Source organism: Podarcis tiliguerta, assembly GCF_965153285.1.
Source record: "Podarcis tiliguerta genome assembly, chromosome: 1".
NCBI lineage: Eukaryota > Metazoa > Chordata > Lepidosauria > Squamata > Lacertidae > Podarcis > Podarcis tiliguerta.
In genome coordinates, this window is record NC_139534.1 from 3,943,651 (window position 1) to 3,957,112 (window position 13,462).

The 13,462-nt window shown below is 45.9% G+C and overlaps 1 protein-coding gene across 6 annotated transcripts in view; it reads right to left on the minus strand.

Annotated features, from left to right (window-relative positions):
- SH3BP4 (SH3 domain binding protein 4) overlaps positions 1-13,070 on the minus strand; it is a 37,588-nt gene extending 24,518 nt beyond the window's left edge. Inside the window, exons 1-3 of one of the 6 annotated variants that reach the window (XM_083401157.1) lie at positions 12,612-12,763; positions 8,821-9,143; positions 250-359 (exon numbers count right to left, since the gene is read on the minus strand). The gene's annotated coding sequence lies outside the window, so the exon portion shown is untranslated. Of the gene's footprint in view, positions 1-249; positions 360-6,894; positions 7,176-8,820; positions 9,144-12,611 lie in introns of those variants that run through there. The other 5 variants (XM_083401158.1, XM_083401155.1, XM_083401156.1 and 2 more) reach the window with 5 other exon arrangements.
- Positions 13,071-13,462: the final 392 nt, after the last annotated feature.

Here is a 13,462-nt window from a genome sequence, read left to right on the forward strand (position 1 = left end):
AAGTTTAATTGTTGGTAGTATTTGCTTATGCACTCATCTAGCAGAATCATACAGTCAATAAAAGGCCTGGATCCACCAAGCCCCTTTGTGCAATTATGAGGATGCATATTTGCATGAACATAATTATAAAGCACACACACACACAGCATGAAATCTGCCAGGTTTGTGTTGATTTAACCATGCTATACCCTGCAGAATTAATGTGCTGGCTGCATGACAAGCTCTTCCAGTGCTCAAAGATATACTCACCCCCCTTTCCCAAGTGACCACAAAACTGGAAGAGAAGGCCAACAGCGTAGAGAGGCTGGACCTGGAAATTGCTGCTTTGGCTCCTCCAACTAGTAGGTGGGTATTTCTGTCTAAGGAGAGAAGTGACACACTGCATAGCCTTGAACACTTTCAGCAGAAGGTTCTTCCTACTGTTACACCAGAAGCAAAGTCTGCAGCCAGCCTGCCATGAGATGAGCACAACTTTCAGTGCTCCCATCACCTCTTCCTAGTTCTGCTTTCCCACTCACAATTGGTAACATTTAATCTCACCACATCAGCAAGCTTTTGTTTAAATCCTATTGGATGCCCTTGTGATGTTTTGCTCAGTTTTGGGTTGCATTACTGACAAGCTCAATTTCTTTGTTCTGTCTTAGACCAACAGACAGAAAAGATGTTTTACCAAGAAACAGAACGCCACTAGTTCAAACCTCACTATAACCATACATCTACTAGGTGACATACCTCTCTCTCTATCTATCAGACCCAGACCTTATTTATAACATGGGGTGATAATATTGCAAAGAGGATTGCACACAAAGCTAAACTGTGCCCGAACAAAGCGCCATTGGACTATCGTGCTCCACCTTGCTCCTCCACCAGTGGCTAAAAGAACAACTTTTGCAGTTAGCTTCACTTTTCAAGATTCTCCCTGGCTGCTTAATGTTAACATTGGGAAAGTGTTGCGCCTAGAAGTGGGACGTATTAACAGGGACTTTTCCTGAACACATGGTCGAGTCTGGCCTCTTGCTTAGCTGAAAAATAAACTTGTCAGCTTAGAAAAGCACAAAAGAGACTATTTCCATCATTTGGTATCCTTTTATTCCATTCATTGAAAGAGGCAACAACCACTGGCCACACATGGAGAGACAAGCTTGGACACTGATTTACATCCCAAATGAATTTATGATGTAACGCGCTCATTCCCAGCAATGTTTTTACACTGCCAAGTGCCTGTAATGTTTTTGTTTTTGTTTGAAAGCAACAAAGTGTGTGTGTGTGTGTGTGTGTGTGTGTGTGTGTGTGAATGTTAACATATGAACTCAAGATCCTGGTTTAAAACAAACCCTGGCAAGTTTCATAACAAGCTAACTTCAACCCCTGATTTCAATCCATGGGAGCTAAAAATGGTTCCACTTTTGTCTGTATCATACTGCCAAATGAAACACTCAATTTTCTTGCATACTCTGTGTACAGTCATTTGCGTTTATGCTTTACTTCTTAGAAATTTTGGAAATTATGATGAATATTTTAAAAAGCACTGATGCTCAGATGCAGCTGGGCTGCTTATCATCTTCCAAGACTGACTTTAACAGAACAAAACAGAATGTTTGGCAGGATTTGTACTATTGTGAAGTCAAGCAATCCCAAAACAGCACAGTCACACAATGAACAGGAAGAGCCATAAACGATATATTTAAAAGGTGGGCCTAATCATAGAATCATGGAAGGGTCCCTGGACCATCTAGTCCAACCCCCTGAGATGCAGGAATATGCACCCATATGTGGATGAAACCCATGACCTTGGCGTTATCAGCACCATGCTCTAACCATTGCAGTTGGATTACTGCAATGTGCTCTATGTAGGGCTTCCCTTGTGCTTGATCTGGAAGCTGCAGTTAGTGCAGAATGCTGCGGCACAATTGCTGACAGGAGTGAGGCTCAGAGGTCTGAACTGGTTGTTTATTTGCTACTGGGCCGGGTTCAAAGTGTTACTCTTAGTATACAGAGCCCTAACAAGGTCGCCTTACCCTACACATGCCCACTTGACCACTTCAACAGAATTGGCACTACTGCAAGTGCCACAAAATACCCGTTCTGCTTGGCTGTTTAGTGTAGCAGCACCTGCACTTTCGAACTCCCTGCCTACTGGAATCAAGCAGGTGCCTTCGCTGCACTCCCTTTGGTCCCTACTAAAAACATTCCTGTTTAGACAAGCCTACCCGGATGCTTAGGAACTGAATGTAATTTAAATCTGTTTTTTAGCATTTTCACTTTTATATGCTTTAAAGTGAGGTTGTAATTTTTTTCTTGATTTGACTGTTTTTATCTTTTGAAAACCACTTTGAAAGGTTTTTTTCCCTTTATGGAAATATGAATTTTATGAAATAAATAAATAATAGGCACCGTATGTCAAATGCACTTTGAATTAAAGGCGGGCTTAAGAGAAGCCTCTTGTACTGACAGAGTTAAGACAAACTGTTAGTAAGAGCGGCTAACCCTTTCTTCCCAACTCCCAACCTCAGTTGATGATTGACAACTGTAGTTCACAACAGTGCAAAGAGTTTGGAAGCTACAAAAAGCAAATAGAGATGAAAAGAGGATCAAAAGGGGAGATTTGTATCAATCCAAAGTCAGTAGAAATGTATATTCTTTGAAAACTGTTGTTGAGGGGAAAGATCTCAACCACATATATTTATTGTGATATCCACAGGCTTTCCCTCCTCACGCAGATGCTTGACAATATACCTTTGAAATAAAAAACAACAACCAAAAATAGGTTGTTTGGCTTACAGTATCCTGCAGAGAACTTTAATTCTGCAGGATACCACTGTATATAAATTCTTTTCCCTTTCATCGCTAAAGAATGGCATGGCGAAGAGCGTTACGTAACAGAAAACTAAGAATAGTCCCCAAGGGGATAGTGACAAAACATTAGAAGAATGATCTGGTTCTTTGCCAAGCCAGCTTTCCTTTATGCTGCTATGGAAAAAGCACTTCTGAAAATGAGCAGCTTGCTTGGTCGGCGGTCACTGAGGGCCAACCACACTCATGGGGCAGCAGGGGACACAGCTGCTTCTTGAATCTTGCTACGGCTTGCACACAAAGGTCCCCCCTGCAAACTTAGGCTGTCCTCACACACTCTCAAGCCTAGAGCTACTGCTGTTTTCCTAACACTGTCCAAGAAACACACACTGACTGAAACATAGAAATGTCCTCTAATGCTTATCCATTTATTTTAGTTGTCTCCAGGACCATCCACCAAACGAACAATACAGTGGAACCTCGGTTGTCGAACGCTTCGGAAGTTGAATGGTCTTCCAGAACGGATTATGTTCAACAACTGAGGTTCCACTGTACCAGGCTTAACATGCTATGCAAGGACACCAGAGCCACACTCAGACATGATGGCACAGCTATAGCTTGTTCTATACACTGTTGAACAGGACACAATCTGTCTTGCAGATTAGCAAAGAAACCATGGTTTGCTTCACCCAATGTTGGTTGGCTGCCCCACCGTCTCCTCTGTGAACACCTGGCTGACTGCAGTCAGTCACTGTAAGAAAGAAGACCCTGGATGAGCTAGACCTTTGCTCTGCTCCCGCTGGGGTGAATTGTTCTCCTGGTTGTCTTTGCAAGGGTGGAGGGTTGCTACAGTCTCACTGCGTCACCATTTTTCCTACCCATAGCAGGCTACAGAAACAGGCTGGCCGCTCTCAGCATACCCCCCAGGCCAGCCACAGTCCTCAAGCCTCCCTGCCTTCCTAAACATGCCATACAGAGGCTTGCTGTCACTGTCCTTTAACCCAGAGTTTCCCAGCCTTGGGTCTCCAGCTGCTTTTACACTACAGTTCCCATCATCCCTGACCACTGGTCCTGCTAGCTAGGGATAATAGGAGTTGTAGTCCAAGAACAGCTGGAGACCCAAGTTTGGGAAACCTGCCTTAACCCTTCCTCTCAAGACATTGCCTGCCTGGGCAGCTCCTCAGACTTCTAATGAAATCTGCTAGCAGCCCCAAATTTGTGACAATAAAAATCAAGTGCAAGCAGAACTTGGTCAACAAGGGAGAATTGAGAGCATGTCCTGCTACCACAAAGAGTGGAGGAGGAGGGGCAGCAATAGCCATTTTAAAAAAGAAAGAACAGAGGACGACGGCCTTGAACTTTTTTTTGAACAAATGCTCAAAATGTCAGGCCCCCCCACCCAGCAAATTTTACCCATGATTAAACCCCACTGGAAGCAGCGATATGTGATTGACTTGTGACCACGTAACTACCAGTGCTGCTACCAGTCAGTGGCTCTTGGTCATGACGACTAACTTTGGCTGATTTATGTCCTTATCTTTTTGGAAATGGTTCTCTCTCCTCAGGGCAGATTTGGAAAGCAGTGAAGAAATCATGTTTCCCCTCCTACTTGCAGAATAAGAGATTGCACTGCACTAGAGGGCAGCTCTGCTAACTAGATTACACAGGATTTAGTTACAAATCCCTATCCTAGAGTATTTCACCTGCAAAATGGCTTAGGTGTCTAGCACACTTTGATGATTTCCACAGATGGCAATGTACTTCACAAAGCGCAGGGAGTGGCCCAGGGCAGAAAACACAACTCTAATGGTGTGACATTTTTAAGAACTATAACAAATAAAATAAGTTAGAAGCAATAAATGGATTCTTTCATCACCTCAGTAGTATACATATTGTGTTTCCCTACAGTTCTGTTAAGGTAGCTGGAGCAGATAAGGCAGCCTGCAATGCTGGATTCACCCCCAAAACTGCCACCATTCTAGAAGCCTGAAGAAGCTACTTTAAAACGTTCTGCTTCTGGCAGTTCCCTGCTCATTTTATTTGGCAAAGAGGTGTGCTCTCGGAGGCTCAGGTGCTGCAGTTACTATTCCAAACATGGTTGGTAACCTTTAAATATAAACTAACTTCCAATCAATGTTCTAATCCTGTGCAAAACACATTGCTGGAGTATTTGAACACATTTAGTTTCAATTCAGCTGCACGGGGGAAATCAATCCATATATGAATTAGCGGTTTCTAGATTTCTGTGGCATTATTACGGAGGGCTGATCTCAGAGACAGACTGGTTCCAACTCCACCACCTTTAATCTCCCAACACTGCTATAGATGGGTAGTCAGACTAAAGTTTTACAGTGTAGCAGCAGCTAGACCATATCAGCCACACACTCAAAATCTGGTGTCACCCCAAAAGCAGGTTTGCCATATTTTGAAGAGAGAAAAAGAGGACACATTTGTCAGCGTTTATGCGGGAGTGGGCACATTCTACAATGCCCCTTCAAAATATACAAAAACAAGGACCTGGTCCTTTGCTGCATCATGCAAGACTCACACAGCATGTATATGTTTTGCACTTGGTTCTTTAGTACTGCGTAGGCAACATAAAGAGTAGCCCACTCCCGGACATTTTAGAAAATTCAAAAAATCCGACCAGACACAAATTTTACCCCTGAGAAAGAGGGCACGTCCTGGAAAAAAAGAGGACATATGGCAGCCAAGAGAGAGAAAAGGGGAAGGGAAAAATTGATTCTAATGTGTCAAAAAGACCAAAATGCAGAACTTGTCTATTGGTGAAATCTGATTAAATTATGCATAATAATTCTGTGCTGCAGAAAATTAAGATCCTGCAGAAGACTCCAGTGTTTGGAGAAAGAATGGAATCAAGCAATATATTTTTATTCAGGGATTGAAACTTTATGCCCCACAAAATGAGCTGCACTTACACTGCGATTGCCAGCAGAATGGACAGCTATCTTTTCCTTACTACTTCCTTTCAGCATGATGACTTAATACTATTTGCTATTGTAGTTGCATACTTAACTTTATCTTATAAGACTTGACATAGATGATCACTTAAGGCTATGGAAAGCCACTTAAAAATGAGGATCCGAGTCCAGAGGATGGGGAACTTGTGGCTCTAAGCCTCCCTTCCCCCTCCCCACCCCCCCCTCCAGCCTCCCAATTGATCAGTCTCCGAAAGCCAAGCCAAGATCCAAGAGCTATTCTGAAACTTCGTTCTAGTTGCTTTCGGATTTAGGGCATAACACAAAAAACCAAATGGAATCTATTTGGTCACCATTTGTGATTGCAGATCTCATGTCCGGATTATACATAATTCCTGCTTCACAAAATGCTGAAGGGATTTGAAAGATAGCATAGGGACACCATTTTGCAACACTGCTGACATTACTACCAGCCTTTCCTGTATTTGAAAGTCAGACATGTGGGATAAATAGGCAGTTTTAACTTCTACCAGTGTTAGCAAATGAGATATACAAGCTAATTGCCAAATGGCACCTTAAACCTGGGTTACGGTTGCCACAATGCAATGTCTAGGTGTCATTTTTTGCAATGAAATTTATTGTTTTGCAAAAAATATTTTTCATTGCATTTCTACACAGCTTTATATTTTAAAGAATAATCTCAAAGCAGTTCATGACACATTAAAACATCAAATAAAGCAATCCGGAATAAAGCAATTGCAAGCTTCAAGGAAAATATTTCAGATCTTTCTCTAAGTGACGTTTTGCTTTTCCCATATTTATTTATTTATTTATTTATTTATTTATTTATTTACTTACTTACTTACTTACTTACTTACTTACTTACCTACCTACCTACCTACCTACCTACCTACTTAATTTATAGAGCTGCCCTTAGCAGAAAGACTCTAGGGAGCCAGTGTGGTGTTGTGATTATTAGAGTGTCAGACTAGGACCTGGGAGCTCAGGGTTCAAATCCCCACTCGGTCATGGAGGTCACTGAATGACCTCTTCGCCTACCTTGCCGGGTTGCTGTAGGGATTGACTGAGAAGGTGGGTGATCCGTGTATTCCCTGGAGAAAAAGGTGCGATAGGACTGCAATAAACGAGCTCTTCTGCTCACCTGCTAAGAAAGCTAGAGGGGGCTCTGGGTGGAGATGTCAGTCGCCAACCCAGCATCCAGAGATCTCCACATGGTCACAACTGAACCAGCGCCAGTCGCAAAATGCCCCTGGCTAACACTGCCTGGAAGATGAGGAGCATCCACAAGTACCGGAGGCTTCCTGTTTCAGATGTAGCAGCTGAATGTCAGAGCAAGAAGAAAGAGCTGTGCAAGGACAGCGCCAGGACTGAAGGACTTGCAGCCCTCTTGCCACTTGTGTTTCCTCTTCACGGCAGTCATGGCTCTAAAGGACCAAGATGTCCAAACTGTTGTATGGGGGCAGGAAAAATAGTTACATGCAATATGATTGATAATCAATTACCCTTTATCCTACAGGGCCATGTTCACAGGTCTATGCCAAACTATGCATTGTCCTTGCAACTCCCCCATTTGAAATCTTGCAGTCCCGCAACAGTGAAATAGCACCTACTTTTCAAGCAGCATACTGACCAGGAGCAAAATTTAAGACTGTTACCAACCCCACTCCCGGCCTCACAATACGGATGCATTTTGCCCATTGTACTTTCAGCTTCAGAATAATTATGTAAACAGCAGTCCATCTTTCCAGATGGACTCGCTACCTGTGAAGGCAAGGAATTTAACTCTGTGTTTCAGTTTCCATCTACAAATGGAAACTGAAGCAATTACATAGTGAAATTTCATGAGTGCAAAACTAGGGCAGACCTCAGCTCAGACTAAGGAAAAAGTAAGGAGATATAAATGCATCCTAGTTATAGTTGGGAGTCTCCTCCTCTTGAAAGCAGTGGGGAAGCAGGCATATTGACACAATCAGACATGCTGGCTGGATGCTAAAAAGAAAGAAAACAGAGAAGGAGAGAAAGAGTGCCAAGCCCAGGAACAACTTCTGTCATGGCTAGTAAGCTGAACACACCAGGGACTTAAACAGAGAGCTAGGACTGGTAGGCATTAGCATGAATGTGATGAAATGAAAGCATATTAAAATTAGAAAGCACTAAACTGCAGCTAAATCACTGGCTACTACTTGCTGGAATCCAAGTTAAATGTTAATAAGTAAATGTATTCCAATAAATTGTTAGCCTGGGGGCTAAGAGCACCACTGTGGAATAGGCATCGCTCAAGAGATGGTGGAGCCACATGGCGTCTGTATAGCTCAAACATTCCAGGTCACAGATGCATGCAATCCACATGCTCTTGAGAAATATTCTTGAAAGCCACCACATTTGGGCCATAACATTTTTGCACGCAGAAAGAAAATAGCATCATTGTCCTACTGACCAAAACAAAAAAACACCTCCCTGGTGCCTGAAAAAAATCAAATTTGCAATACTGGGTTTTTTAATGTGCTAGAAAGGGGCAGGATGCAAAAAAATGCTCCATAGGCTTCTGGAAATCCTGGAAAAACAGTCTCCACAAATAAAAAGACTAGACTTTTAAGACCCCTGCACAAATAAAAATCAATATTTGTGTGCAGTGATGGCAGACACGCACCTGGAAAAGTTGATTGCTGGATAAAACCTACATCCTTTTTTCATGTTGTTCTAGCCAGCATGGTTTGAAGAAGACTACACATTACACACAACAGTCTGTAAGAAAACCCCAACACCTTTTATCTTAAAAAGGGGGCCCTGAGCTAAGATGCCACAGGGGTGTGTATCTGTGACACATACCTGCCTATTCCTCCCACCACCTGCTTTCCCTCTTCTTCAAATTACGGCCACTTGCAGGTTTCTTTCTCCACAAATATTGCACTAGCTGATAACCACAGCTAACCAGTCTTCTCCCCGGCTCAAAGATACATAGGTTTTTCTTGCCAGGTAATTATAACTTATGAATGACAAAACATAATAATTAATAAATCAAATAAGTAACAAATCAAAAGGATTTCTCCTAAAGTCATTCTCTCACCATATATGGTGGACCCAGGGAGGCCCTCATTTGTGTGCGCCCTCCATGTGGCAATATGAGAACGGGGCCTTTTCTGCAGTGGCTCCCCATCTGTAGAATGCTCTCCCCAGGGAGGTTCATCTAGCACTTTCACAGTATATCGTTAGATGCCAGGGGAAAGCGTTTCTATTCAACCAGGCCTTTGGATGATTAATTTTCTACAGCCTTTTAAATGTGTTTGTAGGGTGATGGTCATCATTTTGTTGTTTTTATTTTAACTATTTATTTGTGCATTTATCTTGTGAACTGCCCCAAGATCCTTCGATGAAGGGCGGTATATAAATCTAATACATAAAAAATAAATAAAATAAGAAGACCTAATTACAAACATTAGCTCAATAAACATTAGCTTTCAAAACTGCTGGAACCCAGGACAGATTTTTATATTTAAGCATGCCTATATGCTGAGGACACCTCCTCTGTAACATCCGAAAAAGGAGAGGCCTTGCAAGTCCTGGGCCGATGCCTAGACTCTGTGGTGAGCCAAAAAACTGAATCCTGGCAAGACAGAGGCACTGTGAGTGGGTGGTTCACAACCCTAGATAATTGGTCAATTGCCTGCTCTGGACAGGGCTGAACTTTCCCCAAAGAGCAAGCTCGTAGTGGCTCATGGACTCATCTTTGTTGCTAGAGGCCCAAGTGACCTTGGCGGCTAGGTGTGCTTCAACTACCAGCTTCAGTTAACAGGACAGATGTGGGAGTTTCTGGATTGGTATAGCCTGACAGCTGTCATCCATGTGCTGGTAACATCCAGGCTGGATTACTGCAATGTGCTCTTTGTGGGGCTGCCCTTGAGGTGGGTCCAGAAGCTGCAGCTGGCAAGATATTGCCAACAGGTCACCCCACTGTTGAAAGAATTGCACTGGCTGCCAGTCAGCTACTGGGCTAAGGTTAAGGGGCTGGTTTTGGTGTATTGGTGTCCCTTGCTGCCCTGGCCCCCTTTGGCTGGAAGGGCAGGATATCAGTTTCATGAATATAAATAAATAAATGTCTTGAGCCCCACCATATAGTTAAAAAAGACCTCAGAGATTCTCAAGCAGCAAAGCAGACTGCTGTCAAACTGCATCTAGAAGCACCTGCAGTGTCATCCAAGGTTTACTTAGGCAGAGTTTGCAGGCTCAGCTGCAATGCCCTGTGCCTGATCCACACAGTCCATGAAAGGCAGAATTCTCAAAATCACTTCAGGCAGTTTGCTTATCTTGTCACAAACAGAGCCATGACTAAGCCTCACAGTTAGAGGGAATAAAACAAGTGAGCAGAGGGTTTGTTTCTTCCACGCTGTCACCACACATAAATATTAAGGGACCTTCTCTTCAGACACCATCACTTGCAAGCAAGGGTGCCAACTTGAGGGGGCAGGTAAGCCCCACCCCACATAATTAACACAGTGTGCACACACCATTTGAAAGGCAACGCCCATCAACTTGGGGGGGGGCACAGCCCCTCAAATATTTTATTGGGTGGGCCAAAGGGACATTGGCCTCTTGGAGTTGGCTCCTATGTATGTAGGATCAGGACTGACCCAGCTGTCCGAGCCGTCACTCATGTTGGCATGCAGCTCAAGTGCTGTCCCTCAGAATCCGCTCACCTGCCCTGTACTTTTAAAGCATCATCACTTCAAGCAGTCCTGGGCTCCCCCAAAGAATCCTGTCAAGGAGAATTGTTAGGAGACCCCTATTCCCCCTAGAGCTACAATTTCTACACAGTGGCTTGACAATCAACCCCTCTTCCCAGGGAACTCTGCAGACTGCAGCCTTTGAGGGGAACGGGGTCTCCCAACAACACCGAGCACCCTTAACAAACTATAGTTGACAGGGTTCTTTCAGGGACTGTTTGAAGTGCTATAGTGCTGCCTTAAATGTAGGGTCTAAGAGAGGGATGGGGAATCTTGCACCATCCGGAGGTTGTGACTCAAAGTCCCATCCCACACACACACCCGTCAGCATGGACAAAGGTCAGGGCTGATGGAGCTGTGGTGCAGCAACATCTGCCGGGTAGTGCATTAAGCGGCATTGGTCACTGTACCACCAAATCTTCCGATGTACCAAGAGTCCTGGATTTGTGTCTGCTGCAGCCTCTTGGGCAGGCAAAATGTCTTGAACGGGACCTGTCTAGAATTGGATACTACCGAAGTTCTCTCAGAACTTGAAGGCAAATAGCCCGATCAGAGTGATGCCAAGTAAATGTTCTGCTGCCCGCTGCTCTGTGGGAATAAGTAGGGTGTGTGGAGAACAAACTAAAGCACCAAGAACTGATTTGCCCAGTACAATAAGAGAGGTCATCTCTGCTTTCTGACTCCTCACCAGCGGCCTTTGCCAACAGCTTTGAAAGTTTAGCTATCCCCATGCAAATACTAAAATGTCATAAAAAGATTCTTTTTCTAATCCGGACTGAGTTTCTAGTTTTATAGTACATTATAAATACTTAAATGTTTGTATCATCATCTCAGTAGATGTAAAGGGGGGTCGGTGGGGGCACAGAACACAGGAACTGTTTGCGCTGCTATTCAGGTTGCTGCAATGATTTACACAACTGAAGAACAACCTTTTGCCCGTAAGCACTTTTTTTGCTACTACTAGCTATAGTAAAGTTTAAAAAAACAAACAAAAGCATCAGCAGAATATGATGTCCTGTAAATATCATGGAGGAATGGCCAATTTTTTCTGCTGCTTTGTATTAGAAGATTTGGGTGCAACTTATAATAGGCTGCTTGGATAAGGATAATAAACAATGATAATTTTATTTATATCCCACTCTTCAGAGATAATTGAGAGCAGTTCACGCAATACAGCAACAAAACCTAGTAATTTAAGCAATTTAGCAAATACAATGAAAACCACAGCACACCCATCTATAATCTATAATCAACCATACAAAATACAGCCGTGGACAGAAACAAGCCAGACCACCAGCCAAGATAGAATTACCCCTCCCCAAAGGAACCGGATCACATTGATCACATTTCTCCTCCTGGTTTTACTAACATTCCCCCTTTGCAGTGCTATGCAGGAGATCCTCAGAACAAAGCCTGGTTAAACTTTTCGTGTAAAAATCCGACTGAAGAGTGGGGTTCAAAAGAACAGCCATTGTTTTCAACACATCAGATAAGCCTTCTCCACGTGTACTCGACCGACTTCAGAAGGGCTCACTCCCGCGATCACAGCCTCGGGGAGCTGCGGCGGGTTCTTCTTCTGGATCCGCGAAGCCACACGGGGCGCCGGAAGGAGGCGCCGTCCGGGGGCCCAAAGGGAACCCGCCGACCCCACGGGGCTCCGAGCAAAGCCTGGGCAGCCCCCCCCCCCGGCCTCCATCCACGTCGCTCGCCCCGCAGCTGCTCTTCCCATTCTCAAAGGAAAGGAGACCCCCCCCCCGAGCCGGAGGAAGCCACCGAGCGAAGGACCGGGTGCGGCCGGAGGCGCTGGCCGGGGAGCGGCGAGTCCCCCTCCGCCCGAAAGGCGAGCAGCGGCGCGCGGCGGAGCTCCCTCGAGGGGCGCGGCGCTTGGGCCCGGCGCCCGGGCTTCTCCGCCCCAGCTCCCAGCTCGCATCCCTCTGGGGTATGGTAGACGCCAGCCAGCATGGTCCAAGGGAGAAGCCCCCCAAAGCAACCCCGCCCCGCCCCGCCTCGCTGTCCGCCTCCCTCGGGGTCCTCCGCGCACCGTCCCTCGAGCCGAGAAGCTTCCCCCAAAACACCCCCTCCCTGAGCCCGGACTTGGAGGGAGATGCCGGAGCCCAGCGCCCGCGCGCCCCCTTACCTCCTCCGCTGGCCGTCGAGCCGCCCGCGCCAGGGCCAGCGAGGAGTCCCTCGCCTCGTCCGGCCGGGAATGGAGCCGAGCAGGAGGCGAGGCTGGCGAGCGAGCGAGCGCCTCGGCGTCCCCTCGACGTCCGCGCAGGGACCTCCTCGCTGATGTCACCGGAGGGGCCGGGCGTGGAAGGGGGACGCCCCGCCGGGGGGAGGAGGAGGAGGAGGAGGAAGGCACCCGGCGGCGCCCCTCGCCCGCCCGCCCCCCCCCTCGGCCCCGCGGGAAGCGGAGGGAAGGCGCCCGCGGACCCCCCCCCCCCCGCCGGGCTCCCTCGCATTTAAGGGGAACTTAAAAAACAAGAAGCGAGCGAGCGGGAGCCTTGCCGTTTCCCCCCTTGATTTCGGAGGGCTGTGCAAGGGGCGCCCTCCGCCTTTCGGGGGGGGGGGAGAAGGAGGGCCAAGCGCCACGGCCTCTTTCTCCGGGGTCAGAAGAGCAATCACGGGAAAGATGGTGGAAGGAGGGTCTGATCCCCCCCCCCCGGGTAGGACTTGGAGGCAGAAGGCCAGGCCACCCCACTCGGGAATAAAGAAGAGGGTCAGCACGGAGCTGGAGAGTTGCTTAAATATATACATTTTACAAAGAACAAAATTCCCTCGGTGGTTTTCTTTTTTAACTGTTCTCCATCCATTAATGAGAACTGAACTTCCTTCTGAGAATTATGGAAGGGGAGAGAAAATGTTGGGATTTTCAGAGGTGGGGTATAGGATTGCCACCTGTCCTCTTTAATACAGGATTGTCCCTTATTTCAAAGTAAAACGTTGTGTCCTATAGTGATTCAATACAGGGCAGTTTGCCCTTTATTT